At 45.1% G+C, this 19,052-nt stretch overlaps 1 long non-coding RNA gene across 3 annotated transcripts in view; it reads right to left on the bottom strand.

Moving 5' to 3' along the window:
• Positions 1–1,846: 1,846 nt before the first annotated feature.
• LOC118555338 (uncharacterized) overlaps positions 1,847–19,052 on the bottom strand; it is a 78,127-nt gene continuing 60,921 nt past the window's right edge. For all 3 annotated transcript variants that reach the window (XR_013449782.1, XR_013449781.1, XR_013449783.1), the window contains 2 exons: positions 8,588–8,649; positions 1,847–7,785 (listed from right to left, as the gene is read on the bottom strand). This is a non-coding gene — a long non-coding RNA (uncharacterized LOC118555338). The remainder of the gene's footprint in view (positions 7,786–8,587; positions 8,650–19,052) is intronic.

Raw genomic sequence — 19,052 nt, 5'->3', positions numbered from 1 at the left:
AATCAGAAATTCTACAGGTGGGTCCCAGCAATCAGGGTTTTAACAAGCCTTCCAAGTGATTCTGATGCATGTCCAGGCTGGGGAACTGCTGCTTCAGAGCCCTCGTTCTCGACTGTGGCCGCAGAGCAGAAACACCTAGAGGATTTTTTAAAATATTAACGTCTGGGTCCCCCCCAACCCCGCAGAGATTCTGATTGAAGTGGTCTGGGGTGCAGCTCAGACATGAAGATTTTTTTAAGCGCCCCAGTGTGCACTATTGCTCTACAGAATGAATTCTCAAACGCCAACGGGAAGAGAACTCCTCATAGCGAATCTAAGGCTTTCACTCCTGGCCCAGGTCATCCCCACACAAAGACAGAATGGACGAGCCTTGTATGTTTTCATCTGAAGAACACCCAAAAGGCCAAGCAATCCAGGGAGGTGGTCTCATCCTCACATCTCTGAATCCACTCTTTAAAGGTTTGCTAGAGTCAATATAGAAATAGAAGTATGAGGGGACGCCTGGGTGGCTCAGTTGTTGAGCGTCTGCCTTCGGCTCAGGTCATGATCCCAGGGTCCTGGGATCGAGCCCCGCATCGGGCTCCCTGCTCCGCGGTAAGCCTGCTTCTCCCTCTCACACTCCCCCTGCTTGTGTTCCCTCTCTCACTCTCTCTCTCTGTCAAATAAATAAACAAGATCTTTAAAAAAAAAGAAAAAGAAATAGAAATATGAGATAGAAAGAGAGAAAAATGATTACCTGACCCCTAGGCCCTGTCCAAATATTCACTAACCCCAGGGGTCACATTTTCTCGTGTCTACTCTCGGAATGATATGAACTCTTCCTAGGGTTTGGGGAATGATTTAAGAAGACCATATAGGTAAAGAAGGCAGGAAATAAATAATTGATCATCATTTCTGGACCTGAGGGAGCTTCGTGGGAGGGGGACATTAAAAAGACAAAACTCCATTCTCTCTCTCTCAAATAAATAAATAAAATCTTTAAAAAAAAAAAAAAAAAAAAAGACAAAACTCAGCAAGTGCACAAATTTCAATGTGTCTTTGTATAATTACTAATTATTTTCTCTTTTATATTCCTCACTTGTTGATGTGTCTCTTGAGTTGTGGCCCATAATTTATCCTGTTTCCTTTTTTTTTAAGATTTTATTTATTTATTTGAGAGAGAGAGAGCACCAGCAGGGGCAGAGGCAGAGGGAGAAGCAGGCTCCCCACTGAGCAGGGAGCCCGATGCAGGGCTCGATCCCAGGACCCTGAGATCATGACCTGAGCTGAAGGCAGATGCTTAACTGACTAAGCCACCCAGGTGCCCCAATTTATCCTGTTTCCAATGCAGGTCGTTTGGTGACCCACCTGTGTTTTTGGCTCAGCTACCTCAATGACACTTTTCACATCCAACTAGAAAGAGATTTTGTTTGGATAGAGGGAGGAGACAAGGGAAGGAAAAGGATGCTATATCATCTTTCAAGCACGCAGCTGCCAGGGAAAAAGCAACACCAGAGAGAGGAGGGCCACTGAGACATCTGGACAGATGTGAAGATAAGCGGCCTAATGAAGATTCCCAAGCCTAAAGCATGGGTCCAAACAGTGTCACTGTCAGATATAAAGGGGCTTGCTTCCTTCCGCCTACATGGAAAGGGGATTCAAAGGCCAATACACTCCCAACCCTCACCCTAAAGCTGACAGTTCTGGGAAACACTTGAAAAACATTCTAAAAATAAGGAAAAAAGGTAAGTTTTCCACCAATTAGGTAGAACGGGTAGTGGTGGTGGTAGTCATCATCATGATGGTGGTGGTGGTCACGGTCATGGTGGTGGTAATGGTGTGGTCCTGATGGTAGTGGTGGTGGTCATGGTGGTGGTGGTGGTGGTCGTTTTGATGCTCGTGGTCATGATGGTGGTCGTGGTGGTGGTCGTGGTGGTTGGTGGTTTGTGGTGGTGGTGGCCGTGGTGGTGTAGACATGGAAATTGAATGGAGTTACTGAGAATAAAGTTACATTTCCCCCACACTGGTGTTTGTGCAATTGTCTCGAAGTAATTGTTTAAAATGTTAATTATCGTGCCCACACTGTAAAAGTTCATACAGATACTGAGAGGCACTAGGACAAAATCAGTACAAGCCTTAACAATACCTTGGAATTTGCTGAAGCCAATGTCTGCTGGTATCACTGTACTCACGTATCAACATTAAGTGAACCACTGTGGCTTCCTGAGCAGCACACAAGACCTTCTGTAAGTGGGATGAGGAGGTCAAAGGCTGGGAGCCTCCTTTCCCCAGCCTCTCTCCCTCCGTAAAATTTGTTCTCATTTCTTTGCCAATGTCTTTAATTTTTTTTTTTTTTAAGCTGCATTAAAATGTTTTCTGTTATTTCTGCCTGAGGAAGATTATGTGTCATTCCAGCCTCCTTACCAGCTTCTGTTTCACTTTCATTACATTTGCTGATTGAGTGTGAAGAACGAGGCCCTGTCATCATTTCCAGATCTTATACTCTGGGGATGGCTCTCTCTTGGAGCAATGCTGTGATCCCTACTGTGATTTTGTAATGAAGCTGGGAGAATGGAGAGGACACCAGGGAAGGCACCTTATCCCCTCCTTCTCTCCTTTCATGGGTTCAGGGAGACAGCAAAACAGGGGAGGAAGATCCTTCTGTTTCCCCTGTATCCATTCATTCATTCATTCACTTCACCTCACATACATTCAGGGAGCACCTTCCAGGGAGCAGACACTGATTTAGGAGCTGGAACCACAGTGGAAAGTAAAAACAGGTTTCCTGGAGCCTATGGTCTGACAGTGACCAGTAATCAACGAGAATGCTAATTACTGTCTAGTTACCCCCAGAGATTAGATCCTGATCTAATTGAGCTGGAGTGATGCTCAGGCATTAGTGTTTTTTATAAGCTCCATACGTAATTCTCACAGGCTGCCAGGGCTGGGAATCACAGGTGCCAGACCAGACAAGTTCTCATCAAGCACCACCAAGCATTTTGATGTTATCTTACAACAGTGGTGACGTTACTGGAGAGAGGTGATATGGTAAGATTCGGGTTTCTAAATCATTAGTATTAAACTCTTTAATTTTGAAATAATTGTAGATTCACATGAATGCGTAAAAAATCATACAGAGAGATCCCACGTACCCTTGGCCCAGTTTCTCCCAGTGACAACATCTTGCAAAACTAGAATGCAGCGTCACAAGCAGGACATTGACATGGATACAGTCAGGACACAGAATATGGCTAACATCATCAGGATCCTTCCGGCTGCTCTTTTATCCCCATGACCATGCCCTCCGTATTCCCCCAACCCCTTAACTCCTGCTGACCACGTTCTCAATACTCTCTGTTTCTAGAATCTTGCCACTTCAACAATGTTATTTAAATGGAAAAATAGAGCATTTAACCCTTTGGGATTGCATTTTTTTCCTCTCAGCCTAGTTGTCTGGAGATTCATACAGGTCGTTGCATGTATCAGTAATCTGCTCCCTTTCGTGCTGAGTATTCCATGGTACGGATGTGCCACAGTCTGTTCACCATTCATACACTGAAGGACGTCTGAGTCGTTTCCAGTGTTAGGAGATTATGAGTAGAGCCTCTATCAACATTTGTGTGTAGGTTTCTGTGGGATAAATGCCCAGTGGTGTAATTGCTGAGGGGTGTGGTAGTAACCTGTAGAAATTATCATATGTCAAGAAGCTAAAGGAGGTGTGTGGTAATACCATGTTGCAGTTTTCATTTGTATTTCTCTAATGGCTAATGATGCCGAACATTTTTGTCTGCTTATTTCCCATTTGTATAATCTCTTTGGTGAAGTGTTTTTGCCTACTTTCTAACAAGATTGTTAGATTTTAATGTTGAGTTTGGGGTTTTTTTTTATATCCTGAATATCAGGCTTCTTTCTTGGGTATGTGGTTTGCAAACATGTTTTCCCTGCTTGCTAACTTGTTTTTTCATCCTTTTTTTTTTTTTTTTTAGATTTTTATTTATTTATTTATTTATTTAACACACAGGGAGAGAGAGAGAGAGAGAGAGAGAGCATAAGCAGGGGGAGTGGCAGGCAGAGGGAGAAGCAGGCTTCCCTCTGAGCAAGGAGCCTGATGTAAGGCTTGGTCCTAGACCCCGAGATCATGACCCGAGCCAAAGGCAGATGCTTAACTGACTGAGCCACCCAGGCCCCCTGTTTTTTTCATCCTTTTAACAGTCTTTTGCAGAGCGAAGGTTTTTGTGAAGTCCAATTTATCAATTTTTTCTTTTAAATCATACTTTTGGGGCCAAGTCTAAGAACTGTTTGCCTAGTCTTAGGTCACTAAGATTTTCTCCTATGTGTTTTACATTTAAATCCATGAATCGTTTGTGTTATTTTTTGTATCAAGTATGAGTCTTGGGTCAGGTTGCCTATGGATTGCTCAATGCCATTTGTTAAAAAGCTATCTTTTTTTTTTTAAGATTTTATTTATTTATTTGACAGAGAGAGAGAGACAGCGAGAGAGGGAACACAAGCAGGGGGAGTGGGAGAGGGAGAAGCAGGCTTCCCGCTGAGCAGGGAGCCCGATGCAGGGCTCGATCCCAGCACCCTGGGATCATGACCTGAGCCAAAGGCAGATGCTTAACGACTGAGCCACCCAGGCACCCCTAAAAAGGCTATCTTTTCTCCATTGAATTTCTTTTGCACCTGTGTCAAAACATCAATTATGTGTATCTGTGTGAGCCAAACTCTCGGTTTTCTGTTCTGTTCCATTAATCTACATTCCTATTCCTCTGTCAATATCATATAGTCTTGACTATAATAGCTATATAATAAGTCTTGAAACCAGGTAGACTAGTTCCTTTCCCTTTACTCTTCCTTTTCAGGTTGTTTAGCTATTCTATTTCCTTTGCTCCTCCATATAAATTTTAGAATAATGTTGTCCATATCTATAAAAAAAACTTACTGGGATTTTGATAGGAATTGCATTAAAACTGTTATTAATTTGGGAAAATTGACATCTTTACTATATTGGGTCTTTCAATCTGTGAATTCTCTCCATTTATTTAGATCTTCTTTGATATCTTTCATCAGCATTACTTAATTTTCTGCTTACAAGTGCTGTAGATGTTTTATACATAGATTTTTTACATCTAAGTATTCTCCTTTTTTAAAAGATTACAAAGAAGATTACATGTTTAATTTCAGTGGTCATATGTTCATTGCTTATACATAGAAATACAACTGATATTTGTATGTCCATCTGGTATGCTGCTTTTTTTTTTTGAGCTCACTTATTAGCTGTAGGAATTTTTTTCTAGATTCCTTGGGATTTTCTATGTAGACAGTCAGGTAATATACAAACACGGATCACTTTATTTCTTCCTTTCTCATCTGTATGCTTTTCTTTTTCTTGTCTTATTGCACTGGCTAGAATTTCGAGTAATATGCTGAATAAGAATGGTGAGAGTGGACACCCTTATCCTGATCTCACCATTAAATGCAAAGTTAACTGTAGGATTTTGGTAGTTGCTCTTTATCAAATTGAGGAAATTCCTTTCTATTCCTAATTTTTGGATAGCTTTTTTTTTAATCATGACATGGGTGTTGAATTTTGTCAAAATTTTTCTGCATCCATTGATTGATATGATTATTTGTTTTTTTTTCTCTTTAGCCTATTAATATGGCAAATTACATAGCCTAATTTTTGAACACTGAACCAGCCTTGTATCACTGGAATAAACTCCACTTGGGTCATGGTATAGAATTATCATATATGTTGCTGAATTCTATTTGCCCCTTTTTCTGTTTTTTTTTTTTGGCTGAAGAGAGTAGGGGCTTTATTTCCTTGGGGCTTTATTTGCCTGAGCTCATTGGCATTTCTTCATCTCCAGGTCCAGAATATATGGGGCAAAAAGATAAGCAGAGGTAACCCAGTACCTTGTTGTGCCTTGGGTCCTGATGTCCCTCGGGTCTACCTTCTTCTTCCACCTTTCAGAGGTTAATGTTTATTTTATATGTAGTGTCCGGGGGTTTGGGTTGTACTTAGTGGCAGGAATAGGAAAAAGTAAGTGTACTCCGTCTTCGCCCAAGGCAAGAAGTCTCTCTGAGCTTGATATCACCCAACCTGGAGGTGGCCATTTCTCACCATTTCATGACCTTGCTTTGCTGTTTATCATTCCTCATTCAAAAACATCCAATGACCCTCTACACATTGGACATAATCCAAGACACAATCCTTGTTATCAAATTAGACTTCATCTTATCCACCTTTGACCCCCAATATCTAGATCTGTTGCACATTGTCCAAGCTCCTACAAAATGTCTAATGAAAGAAAGAATACTGAACAACTAGATAATATAATGTAGAACAATGTATGTAGAAGTTTTGTGATCTTGGAAAACATCATTGGCCTTAAATATTTGCTATTCCTTCATCAAAACAGTACATTTTATGAACAAGGTTCATTGCTCCAAACTGTTGCCAATACCAAAAAAGATCCTTATCCTTAGCCATGAGTGAGCCTTTGAGCAATCAACGTTTTTTAAAGCATGGTTTGCCAATCATCTGTATGAGAAGCATCTGGAAACAGATTTAGGAATAAGAACATTTAGTCTAAAATCCTTAAATAAGGAATAACTGTTTTAACCAAGGGCAGGCTATGAGCCACAAATCAAAAGGGTGTTAACAGAAAGAGAAGTCGTGATGCAGATGGGGGGACGATGAAGACTATTGAGGGCCCCTACGCCACCGCAGAAAGAATATTCAGGACCAAAGGCACAGAAGAGCAGGCAAGGTACGGCCTCACTTGAGAAAAAACAGAACCTTTTCCAGTAGGGGAGACACGAAGGAGGAACTCCTTAGTAATGACAAGGGGTCGATTTTGACAAGGGCAATACCACTTTTCCTTAGATGAGCAGCCTAAAGTAACTCACAGTAAATATGCCCTACAGCCATCGAAAAAAGTTGCGGTCTTGGCGACCGGGTGACAGACTGTGGATGTTTAGGTTAAGAAAACTGTTGAATTACAATACATTTCCTACCTGAAATGGAATCACTAGGCATAAGAGGAAATTGCCGGCATTGCCGCCACACCTATGAAGTGACCTTTCAAATCCACACCCTTGGCCGCTGCTTTCCACCCTGTGGGAGCTCGTAAAAATCCTGAGCTCCAGGCTGCGTCCCAGACCCATTAAATCAAAACCTTTGCGGGAGGAATTTAGACATCAGCTTCAAAATACTTCGGGCCGAGGTCCGCAAGCAGGCTTCCATGGGTGGCTCTACTGTGAGTGGCGCAGATGGTTGGCTCGTTGGTCCTATGGAAACTCATCAATCAGAACATGGCATTACACTTCCACTGAGCCTCACTGCTTCCGTCTGTCCATCCTCAGTCTTCATCTAGGGTTTGTGAGAAGATACCGGTTGCCTGGAATGACACTGCTCCTTCTGGTCCCCGTCATCTGAGGTCGTATCCCATATGTAAGGAGTCTGGGCTACAAACTCAGGATTCTGTTGACCTAAACGAGACCTCCGGTAGGGCATTTCAAAACTATACTTCCTGCATACTTGTGCAATTGAAGGACAGAACTGTGTATCTTATGAAACAAACGGTAATGAACAGAAGAAGTCTCGTTTTAAACAAACAGATATTGGCGCCTGGGTGGCTCAGTTGGTTAAGCGACTGCCTTCGGCTCAGGTCATGATCCTGAAGTCCTGGGATCGAGTCCCACATCGGGCTCCCTGCTCAGCGGGGGGTCTGCTTCTCCCTCTGATCCTCTTCCCTCTCATACTCTCTGTTTCTCATTCTCTCTCTCTCAGATAAATAAAATCTTTAAACAAATAAAAAAATAAAAATAAATAAACAAACAGATATTGCTACATCCATGACCCTAATCAATGAAGTTGCTAACACTTCACTAGTTTTTAGGAGCAACTAGCTGTGAATAGCACTAAAGCTCTGGTGGAGTTTCCATTTTTGAAAAGAAAATTTCTTTGGAAGTGAATCTGGTTTTGTTTTGGTTTTGTTTTTTTTAAAATACTACAAAGCAATTTTCCACAACCTTGGCTGCTTGGAACAGGCATTGTTCAGAGTTGCCTTTGTTCTTTTCCAAGCAGCCAACACATTTTATAATATCCCTGAAAATCATTTGAAACTCAATTTATTCCAATTCACTGGCAGACCATAAATATAGCTTTGTCTGTGTACAACAGTGAAAACAAAAGAGCATCCCATTTAGTGAAAATATCCAATAACTTGGATTCCAAATTTAAAGAAAGGAAAACAGATAGCAACATACCCAATTTTAATGTGAATCTTTAACACGGATGGCCCTAGCAAAACTGGGAAGTAAATCTACACTGCTTTGTGCTTTCCCAGTCTTTTGGAAGCCATTCAGGTGCCCTGGGCCTCTCTTTCTGCTCATCCTCTCGCTCCTGAGCTGGCTTCCTCCCTTCTCAAATCTTCCCTTTAGACAGGGATCAATTAGGTACTGTTCATTTGTGCCTTAAAAGGAATGTTAATTTTTTGATGCACGCCCTTCCAAGGATATTTACATTTTAAGGCTTATCTTTATTATTCTTAAACTAATAGTAATGGCGGTGGTGGTTGTCATTGAGAAGGAAAAATCATACCCTGAAGGAAGTGAGTTAGAGGAAAGATGAATCAGTGGATGTGTTTGTACTCCCAGAGTCACCTGGAAAAAAAAAATACCCATTACATATACTTATATCTTAAAAAGAAATAAACTATAAGAAATTATTATACAAATGCCCTGTTGTGCCAAAAGGAAGAGAAATGAATTTGTAGAATATTAAAACAAAACCAAACCAAAGACAGACCAGTCTACATATTTTTAAAAAGAGAAAGGAAGATGCTACTCAGGCTACGGCCAGGAATGAAGGGCTCAGAAGCGAGGGCTCTGGGAGCCCAGGGAGGGGGCAGCTCTCACAGGCTGATTGGGGGGGGCGGGGAGGGAGATTCCATGGAGCCCCCAGGACACAGATGAGACGCTGATGGGAGGGCAAGTTCATTTGACAGTTCAGGCCATCTGCACATTTGATTTCACACAGACTGGACATCTAGATGATTGACTTCTTAAACTCAGGACAAAATGGATTTCAGGTTTGTGTTGTTTTTGCTTTCAGAAAATGCCATCTTGGAGAGAATCCATGAACTGTTCCCTAGGAGGCAGAGGTCTTTGGATGGGCGGAGATATTGAGGGAGTTGATTTTGAGTAGCTTCCAGGCTATTTAGGGAAGACTTTTAACCTAATCATTTTTTTTTTAAGATTTTTATTTATTTATTTGAGAGAGAGAGAGAGAGCAGGAGTGGGGGACAGGGAGAGGGAGAAGCAGACTACCCGCTGAACAGGGAGCCCAACATGAGGCTCGATCCCAGGACCCTGGGATCATGACCTGGCTGAAGACAGATGCTTAACCGACTGAGCCACCCAGACGCCCCTAGCCTGATCATTTAATAAATTTCAACCCTTGTCACCTTCTCGCTAACTTTGTACAGGAATTATGTCCTCGCAGCGCCCCCTAGCTTCACTCCCTCCTCCAGACCTGGCTTCCTCCCAGACTGCTGACCCCAGGATGGGGTGCAGACCTACGCTCTCCTCTTCTCCCTTCACTGACCCCTGCTTCTCACAATCTGGCCGCTGCAATCATCCCGATAGCATTGCTCTCTGAGGGTCATCTCCCCAGAAGCGCTGGCCAGAACCAAAGGATGAAAAGACATTGTCAAGACTCATAATGAAGGGGAAGAAAGGAGAAGACACAAGATGCAACTCTGGTGGGTGGTGGAGGCTCAAAACACACGTGGGAGGAGCGCCGTGGGGGAGGGGGCGGGGTTGACTGAAGGGCTGTCCCATGAAGCAGCCAGTGAGGAAGCAAATCTGAAGAAGCCCTCCTTGCTGTCCCTCCCACCCAAGCTCAGAGCCCGCACAGCTGTTCCCGCTCCTAGCCTCTTCCAGGGCTGAGGACACGCACGCAGAGCACTGTCCCGGAGCTATTGTCATTGTCCGCAATGACGATCCTGGTCTACTCTTTGGGCTTTCTCTTTTTTTTTTTTAAGATTTTATTTATTTATTTGACACAGGGTGGGGAAGAGCACACACAAGCATGGGGAGCAGCAGAGGCAGAGGGAGAAGCAGACTCTCCGCTGATCAGGGAGCCCAACGCGGGACTCGATCCCAGGACCCTGAGATCATGACCTGAGCCGAAGGCAGATGCTTAACCAATTGAGCCACCCAGGAGCCCTTCCACCTGCCAAAATCTGACCCACCCTTCAGGCCCTGCTCTCCTCCTCACCGGCTGCGCGAAGAACTGAATGGAGCCCCAGACAATCACCATCACAGTCGCATCGCGGAGATTCTCAGGGTGGCCCCAGGTCTGCCCGCGGGCCGCCCTTTGAACAGCTTGGCACCGCACAATTGTAATCAACACCCGAGAAGTTCCCGTAACTTAGCTTATCAAGTGTTAAAAGGAAAACGTGTCCAAAGTTCCCATATCCAGGTCATAAATTTCTTTTGCACCTACATGTAGCAGTTACCAAAAGGTGCCCAAGACTTTCCTCCTGAGCTACGAGGTCAGTGTCCTGCCTGCCCTCCTGCCTCTGGACCTACGTTTTCAACTCTCTCTTCTCTCCTCTCTCTCTCATTTATTGATTTTAGTACCTTTCCTGCTGCTGGTTTATGTAAAATAATCCTGCAGGGAATCAAGTAGATGCTTCCAATTAGAGTCATTACAAGTTCCCTTAAGAGTCGATTAGGAAGGTGGAATCCCAAGCCGCTGATTGCCTCAGTAATCCCAGCAGCATTTTCGGGGTGCTTGCCAACACCAGGCCAGGTTTTAAATGCCACACTTACTACCCTATCACCAAGGGATCCTTGGAAGTTTGCAAAACGGTGGGTGCAACTAAGCATAAAGTTGGGCTTTACTGAATGCCTTCAAATGGCAATCAGGAGGAAGCCAGAAGTGGCGAAAGCCTCGCAGAAGGCAGTCTTAAGGGGACTGGTTATTTAGCCCGTGATCTCTGTAGTCAGATGGGGCTGGGTTTCAACTCCTGTGACACCATTCACCAGCTGTAAGACTTTGGGCAAAGTACTTCTCCAAGCCTCAGTTCTCTCATCAGTAAAATGGGGGTAATGAGCGGGCTTTGGGGAGAATTAAATGAAGTTAGCATAATACGTGGCATTTCATCTTGAAATAAGTGGCAGCCATTATTATTACCACGGAAACTGACATGCTAGGGAATCGCAAACTGTCTCCCATCTCCAAACCCATGACCTTGCAGTTGCTAGGCTATCTGTGAGCTCTTCTGGCTACGAGGAAGATGGAAAGTAGGGAAAGGAAGATGGGAGAAGACAAGGTTTTCCTCCTCCCAGTGGGCTCCAGTGGAAGCCAAACTCTTCACACAATGATCCTAGAGATAGTATTCTGAAAATATTTTTCTTTCTCTTAAGTTATAAATCTAGTTCCCTGTAGCCATTGAGGTCGTAGAGCCAGAGGAAATCCTTATAAGCAAGCCCTTCTTTCTGGCTCGGTGAGCTGTGCAGAAAATCACAGAAGGCAGAAGGACAAGCCAGTGGCCTGTGGTCTCCTGGTCACAACCCGGAAGAGGGGAGAAGGAGAGAGGCAAAGGGGGACATGTGCCCCAGTCCTTCTCAGAACTCTGAGAGGAGGCTGCCATGCAGGGGGGCCCACAGCACCCCGGGACTACCACAGCACAGGGAAGAGGGGTAGGGGGGCACAGTTCAGAGGGAGGACCTGTGCACCCCCTCCCAAGCCCACGCTGGCTGGAGGGGACTGGAAGGGCTCCAGAAGCTCCCACAGTCTGCTGTGGAGGTAACAGAATTGGCGGCCTCAGGGCCTGCTCTGGTAGGGCTTCCGTGGCCTGACAGCAAGGCTGAAGGGCAGATATGCCAGGAGCTGGAGAGAGGACCTGGCTAGACTTGGTGGGGTCTGCAGTCCCAGCAAGTATAAGGCAGGGTGAGTCTGAGTGAGCCAAGGAACAACAGTGCATTTGGGGAGCAGTGTTGCCGGGTCCAGGCACGTGGCTGGAGCAGCCCCCTGAGGCAGAGGCACAGGACAGGGCCGGGCCTGCACTGAGATCAAGACCCCTCTCTTGTCACTGTGGGGTCCGCATGCCCAGATAGCATGCTGGCAGAGGAGTGCAGACGGAGAAGCAGGAAATGGACTGGGAAGAAACAGGAAAGATGGCTCCTCTACCCTGGGTGGAAACTCATTAATTCTGCCCAAAGAGAAGTCTGGCCTTTGCCCTGAGAGGTACTCTCTAACCCTTGGAAGGTCCTGCCTGATAAGAACGTCTATGTTTATCTGGGAGTCTTAGCATTGTCTCTTCCAACAATGTGATTCATGTGGGGGCTTTGGGCCACCCCAGTGGCTCAACCTCTAGAGGGGCTGGAAGCTAAGGTCATGCAGGGGGTCAACCATATCTATGGGACAGAGCCCAATAAAAACTCCAGACACCGTGGCTCAGGTAAGCTCCCCTGCCTGGCAATACTCTGTGTATTGTTGCACATGGTTGCTGGGAGGCCTGAGCGCTGTCAGATCCTCCACGGGAAGAAGGTGGCTGGAGATTTGGTGCTCGGAACACTCCGGGGCTCTGCCCCAGCTGTGGCCTTCCCATATTAATCTGTAACCATTGGCTGTAATAAACCATAATTGTGAGTAAAAGAGTCTTCAGTGAGTTCCGTGAATCTTGTAGTGAATTACTGAAACTGGGGGTGGTCTTGGGGACTCCCCATCTCTGCATACCCCAAAGAGACAGAGTTACCTGGCGTGACCAATGTGGAAAATTAGATCCGTTAGGGAAGATGAAGAAGCCTCATTGTCTTATCAACTTCGAGGGACAGTCTGTGAATATGTGTACATACTGCCCAAGCAAGTAAGGACTCCTCACCACACCAAATAAGGCATGGATGAAGGAACCAGGGTGGTGAGTTTTCCGTCAGAGTAAAGAAGAGGACGTGAGCACTGCCTTCCAACACTGAAAAGCCGTCATGTGAGAAAGGAGCTAGAATTAGTTTGTGTGGCTAGAGTGTTATATAAAGCCCCAGTGTGGAAGTTATGGAGGGCCAGATTTCAGTTTATTCTCAGCACAAACTTAGTGACAACCAGCAGCCTCTAAAAACAGAAGGGGCTGGCTCAAAGACAGTCTCACTCCCCATCCGGAGACATCTACAAGGACAGTCTGGAGGACCCCTTTGGACTGAGTGTGTGTAAGAGATGACAGTTGACTCCAATGTCCTTTAGGTTGCCTTCTAAGCTGAGAGGTTATGATTGGGATGTAGGAGAATGTGACGAGATGTTGAGCCCATATATGGGAATATTGTTCTTTCAACTTTTCTGTAGATTTGAAATTTTTTGAAAGTTGGAAAACAAAAAAAAAAAGGAAAAAAATTTTGGAAACTACTTGGTGGCTGAAAATCTTCCATCATTCTAGAAAGAAACACAAGGGTTTGGTTTTTGTTTTGTTTTCTTAACACGTTAAGATGAGACTAGAGGCTAATGGGTATTGTCTGATGAGTACATATGATAGTGTTTGCATTTTGCCATTTCTGGTACATCTATATATTTAGCCCTTTCGTCGTTGGTAATTGCTATGGATTGAACTGTATCTCCCCAAAACTCGTATGTTGAGGCCCTAACGCTCAAGGTGACTATATTTGGAGATAGGGCATTTAGGAGATAAAAAGGTTAAATGAGTTTGTAAGGGTGGAGTGCTAATTGGATAGGACTGGTAGCTTATAAGAAGAGGACGAGAGAGGGGAACAATTATTTTGAGACAGAGAGAGAGAGAGCTAGAGGAGGGGCAGAGAGAGAGAGAGGGAGAGAGAATCCTCAAGCAGACTCCACACTCAGCATGGAGCCCGACACGGGATTCAATCTCATGACCCTGAGATCATGATCTGAGCCCAAATCAAGAGTCAGATGCTTAACCAACTGAGCCACCCGGGCCCCAAGAGAGAAAGATTTCTGTCTCCCTCTTCCATGTGAGGACACAGCGAGAAGGCAGCTAGTTATAAGCCAGGAAGGGGGCTTGCACCAGGACCCGAACTCTTGGCCGGGCCAAAATTCTACGGTTAGAGCCACCCAGTCTATGGTAATTTGTCATGGCAGCCCTAGTAGACAAAGACACCTTTTAGTGATTTACTGACTTATTTCCTGCTATTATATGGCATATATATAATAAGGTATATAAAATACATATACTTTATTATGTAATACCAAACACACATGTATAGTACAGAGAGGCAGACAAAGCATCCACCCTAGGATTTCTGGAGACAGTGTTCAGAGCGCTGCCTTGTAAGGGCCAGAGCAGGTGACAGTGACAATTACTATGTGGCAGTTACTATGGGGCTGCCTCCAAAGCCCCTGTCCCCGGAGGAAACAGCAAGAGAAAATCAAGGTCCTTGTAGATGACAAGCCACTCTATGAAGTCAGAATGACCCAGGTAGGTTTCACCCATTGATGAAACCAAGACTGGGATTTGCTATAAACACTAGATTCTGTATACATATTAACATCTGAGGACTCAGAGTTGGAATTTTACTATGGCAAAAATTCTATCCGTGCAGAATTGTAAGCGGGATAGACTGCATCCAGGGAAACGAACTGATTTTTCTGCTCTCCACCAGAGCAGCACCATCTGCTGGACTCAATCAAAATGCAAATTTTCCAGCCCTGAAGGAGCTGAGGAGAGACACAGGACTCCTCCCCTCTAGCTGCCCCCTTCTCTGGACCCTAACATCCCTTTTCTTGTTTCCTGACATCGGCTGACACTTCCTTCCTGTGCTCATAAATATAGATGCCCTATTTATATTTTGTGTTTCCGACGGGTTTCCTGGAGATTTGTTACCCCATATGTAATGGATGTTATGGGGAATGAATGCAAGGAATCTAGCAGGGAATTTTTAATAAGAAAGTTAGTCTGTAATTTTGCAGAGTAGTGCCTTGGAAAGAGGAACTAATTCAAATGTATAGTGCTCCGTAAGCACCTTTCCCCAAAAGTAGCAGGTGGTGTGTGTGTGTAAATGCTGTTTAACTTGACTAATTTCCTGTCTCTACATCTAACCACTGACCAGAACTTGAGAGTCTAAATCTTCTTCCTCCGCCTACCTCACCCTATCCCCTTCTATCTCTCCAGACTCTGAGATTAATCCCGACCCTAGCCAGAGGACCTTTAAGGAGCTCCACACTCAATACTGAATCTATTGCTATTTCCACCCCACCTTTGGCCCAGTTCTAGCTGATGGCCTTCTGCCTATGGCCTGAGCCCACTCCCCAGAGCTCAGTCTCCAGTTCCCATACTGACCTTGACCTTGTTGCCCTGCTGCCTGCATGTCTTTCGGATTATCTGCCCAGATCCTCCGTGTTCCAGGGCTCTTGTGGGGGAAATCGTGGGGAGAAAGATCTAAAGGAAAAGACACGTCGGGCTGGCTGCGAGATGGTTGACAAGCGCAGTCGGGGAGGATGGAGAACAGCACAAGGCAGTGCCGAGGTCCCTAGGGAGCCAGCTCTGAGACCGAGGTCAGTGTGTGGGAGGCGAGGGCGCCGAGCCAGATGAAGCAGCAGAGAGAAGTCCCAGTGCAATTCAGTCTCAAATGAAGCCGCAGCTGATCCTGTGGGGGGTTTGGAAACGGGACGAGCCTTCATTGGTGACCGGACTGGGGGTGGGAGGGCCAAACCATCATGCCCCCAGCCCATCAACCACTGGATGCGGGCCTCCAGGGGGTATGACCTTGGGTGAGGGGCTCTCTTCCGCTGAGGTGTCTTTCAGGTGCCCTCCTAGCAGCTAGGAGAGTAAGTCCTACAGAGACTCAGTCTTTCCTAAAGGAGAGACCTGGGCAGAGCATCATCTCACACCCAGTCTGGAAGTCGCTCCGAACCCCTACCCCAAGCACAAGGAGGACTAACCCATTCTAAGACAAGAAGCCCCAGAAGAAGCTGGAGAGAGAGTGCTGAGCAACAGAGGGGGTACTGGAGGAGGATGAAGTGAAGGAAAGCAGCAGGAAGAACCGGAGCATGGGGCATGAAGGAAAAGCCAAGGCCCAGAGAGCAGGCTGTGAGTGGCAGGAACGCAGAGCCCCCTGCAGTTGGAAAGCAACTGTCCCAACAGACGACCGCCCGGAACATGGCTGCGATAAAAAGACTCAGAATGACGGGGGAGAATACTAGACCATAAAATATTGAACAGAAACCCATCCTCCTCGCCACACTGGGCTAGGGGTTTTCCCCAGTTTACTTAAAAAGAGAGAGAGAAAAATAATTCATGACTGTCCTTATTCCCCAAATGACTTCCTGTGGCAGGGGTGCGTGGTTGGCTCAGTCGGTGAAGCATTCCCCTTTGGCTCAGGTCGTGTTCTCGGGGTCCCCAGACCGAGCCCCTTGTAGGGCTCCCTGCTCAGCAGGGAATCTCCTTCTCCCTCTGCCCCTCCCCCATTAGTGTTCTCTCTCCTTCTCTCTCTCTCTCTCTCAAATAAATAAATAAAATATTAAAAAAATATTCCTGTGGCAGATCCTTAGTGAGCAGGAAGAGAAAATTTATACCAGAATCTCCTACTTGTTTTAGATAATTCCAGGTAGATTGGACATAATTCTCTCCCTTTACTATAGACAAAGATAGGGGAGTATTGATAAATCCTTTAGTCATGTTATGGACTAAATGTTTCCTCCCCTCTCAAATTTCTATGTTAGAATCCTAACCCACAATGTGTGGGTATGAGGAGGTTGGCCTTTGGGAGATGACTAGGTCATGAGGGAGGAGCTCTCAAGAATGGGATTCGTGCCCTTCTAAATAAGGTACTCTAGAGAGCTCTCTTACCAGCTTCTGCCATGGGGAATGCAGAGAACAGAGAGTTGTCTATGAGCCAGGAAGCGGGTCCCCACCAGACCCCTGAATCTGCTGGTGCCCAGAAGTTAGACTTCTAGCCTCCAGAACTATGAGTAAATAAATGTTTGCCGTTTAAACCACCCAGTCTGTGGTATTTCTGTTACAGCAGCCTGGGGAGATTAAGACAGTCATCTTGTAAAGTCCTGAATTAAAGTCCCCTTCCAGGATTTTACATAGCTCTGGTCTGGATTGCTTACTAATTATCTCCAATGTCTAGAGACCATCTACCTGGTGAGCTGCCTTGTTGCAGATGAGAACCTTGAATGGACTCATTCCTCCCAGAGGAGGCTAAGCCATCCACAAGCAAAAAAGGAAGGGTCCAGGAACAAAGTTGCCAGAAAGAATCACTTAAAAATTAATAAGGAAATCAGAAAGCCCAGCCTTGGCCATCACACATGGCTATAAGCAAGCTTAGCCTACATACAAGAGTGAGAAAACAACCCAATGTTTGGCCTTTGAGGGCTTAGCCTACAAAAAAGCAGAAGTTAAAAAAATAAGAAATAATTCAATTCTTAAAGAAATATTATGTGCCAGGTACGATGTGCTAGAGAGATCAGGGGATAAAATCAGACCACGATCTCTGTTCTCATGCAATTTGCCTTCTCATGAGGAAAAAAGCCATTGGCAAATTAAAAAGAGGGATACGAAGTGTGTTGACATGGGGCTCAATCCCAGGACCCCCGAGATCATGACCTGAGCCAAAGGCAGACGCCCAACAGATTGAGCCACCCAGGCGCCCTCCAGGTAATTTTTGTACAACAATTTAAAAAGCACTGGTATGGGGTGCCTGGGTGGCTCAGTTGGTTAAGCGGCTGCCTTCGGCTCAGGTCATGATCCCAGGGTCCTGGGATCAAGTCCTGCATCAGGCTCCCTACTGAGCGGGAAGCCTACTTCTCCCTCTCCCTCTGCCTGCCTCTCTGCCTACTTGTGCTCTCTATCTCTCTGTCAAATAAATAAAATATTTAAAAGAAATAAAAAATAAAAAGCACTGGTATGGAAACTTGAAAACAAAGCAGGACGTTGGCTATCGGGGAGAGAAAAAGGGAACGCTGGGGTTTGAAGCAGGGAAGCATCAATGAGAGTGTGACAAAAGCAGATGTATTGTCAACCAGGAGATGGAGAGGAAAGACCCCTTAAAAATTCAGGAAAAGGAAACTCCATAAATGATGGTGCCTATTAGGCCGATTTCTCCTGAGTACCAGAAACATGGGGCTTAGAAAGCTTGACTTGTTTCTGGAGCCTTCTCTAGGAAGTAGGGGTGAATGTGTGTGTGGATATTTTTTATTGTGGTAAAATAAATGACATAAAACTTACCATTTTTAAGTCTACAGTTCAGGGACATTACATACACTCACAATAGTGTGTAACTATCACCTCTATCTGTTTCAAGAGCTTTTTCATCATCCCAAACAGAATTTCTATACACATTAAACACTAAGTGCCCCAACCCCCTTCACTCAGAGCCCCTGGTAACCACCAGGCCACTTTCTGTGTCTAGGAACTTGCCTATTCCAGGTACACACCTTAGGTATTACCTACATGCACTTAGACCTCATTTAAGTGGAATCACAGAGTGTACTTGTCTTTTTGTGCCTGGCTTATTTTACTTCACACAGGAAGTAGAGTCTTAAAGAGACCTTCCCTCATTTTACCAATGAGGATATTAAGGTCCAGGGAGAGAAAGGATTTAACAAACGTGCAGCCTTGAGTAAGAGGCCAACCTGGGCCCTAACACCAGATACCAACAAGTCACAGCTCGGTGGCTTTCAAAGCTTACTGCAGCACTAGAGAACGTGACCCTGGATACACTGACACACCCAACGAAGCTGAAGTTGCACAAAACAACTTATACTAGGTGTGACGCAATCTGACTTTTCTATTTCATTTTTTCAAAATGCCAATTTAGACCTTTTGCACTAATTTCATAAACAAGAAGTTAGAAATTGATAACTTTGGGGGCGCCTGAGTGGCTCAGTCGTTAAGCGTCTGCCTTTGGCTCAGGTCATGATCCCAGGGTTCTGGGATGGAGCCCTGCATCAGGCTCCCTGCTCAGCTGGGATCTGCTTGTCCCTCTGCCTCTCTCTGTCTCTCAAATAAATTTTTAAAAATTTTTAAAAAAAGAAATTGATACCTCAACTGAGCAAAGTGTAAAGAGTTTTGATATGAGCATGACCA

This window comes from Halichoerus grypus, chromosome 7, assembly GCF_964656455.1.
Source record: "Halichoerus grypus chromosome 7, mHalGry1.hap1.1, whole genome shotgun sequence".
NCBI classification, from domain to species: domain Eukaryota; kingdom Metazoa; phylum Chordata; class Mammalia; order Carnivora; family Phocidae; genus Halichoerus; species Halichoerus grypus.
Note: the sequence above shows the minus strand (reverse complement) of the source record. Positions and strands in the feature narration are given on the sequence as shown.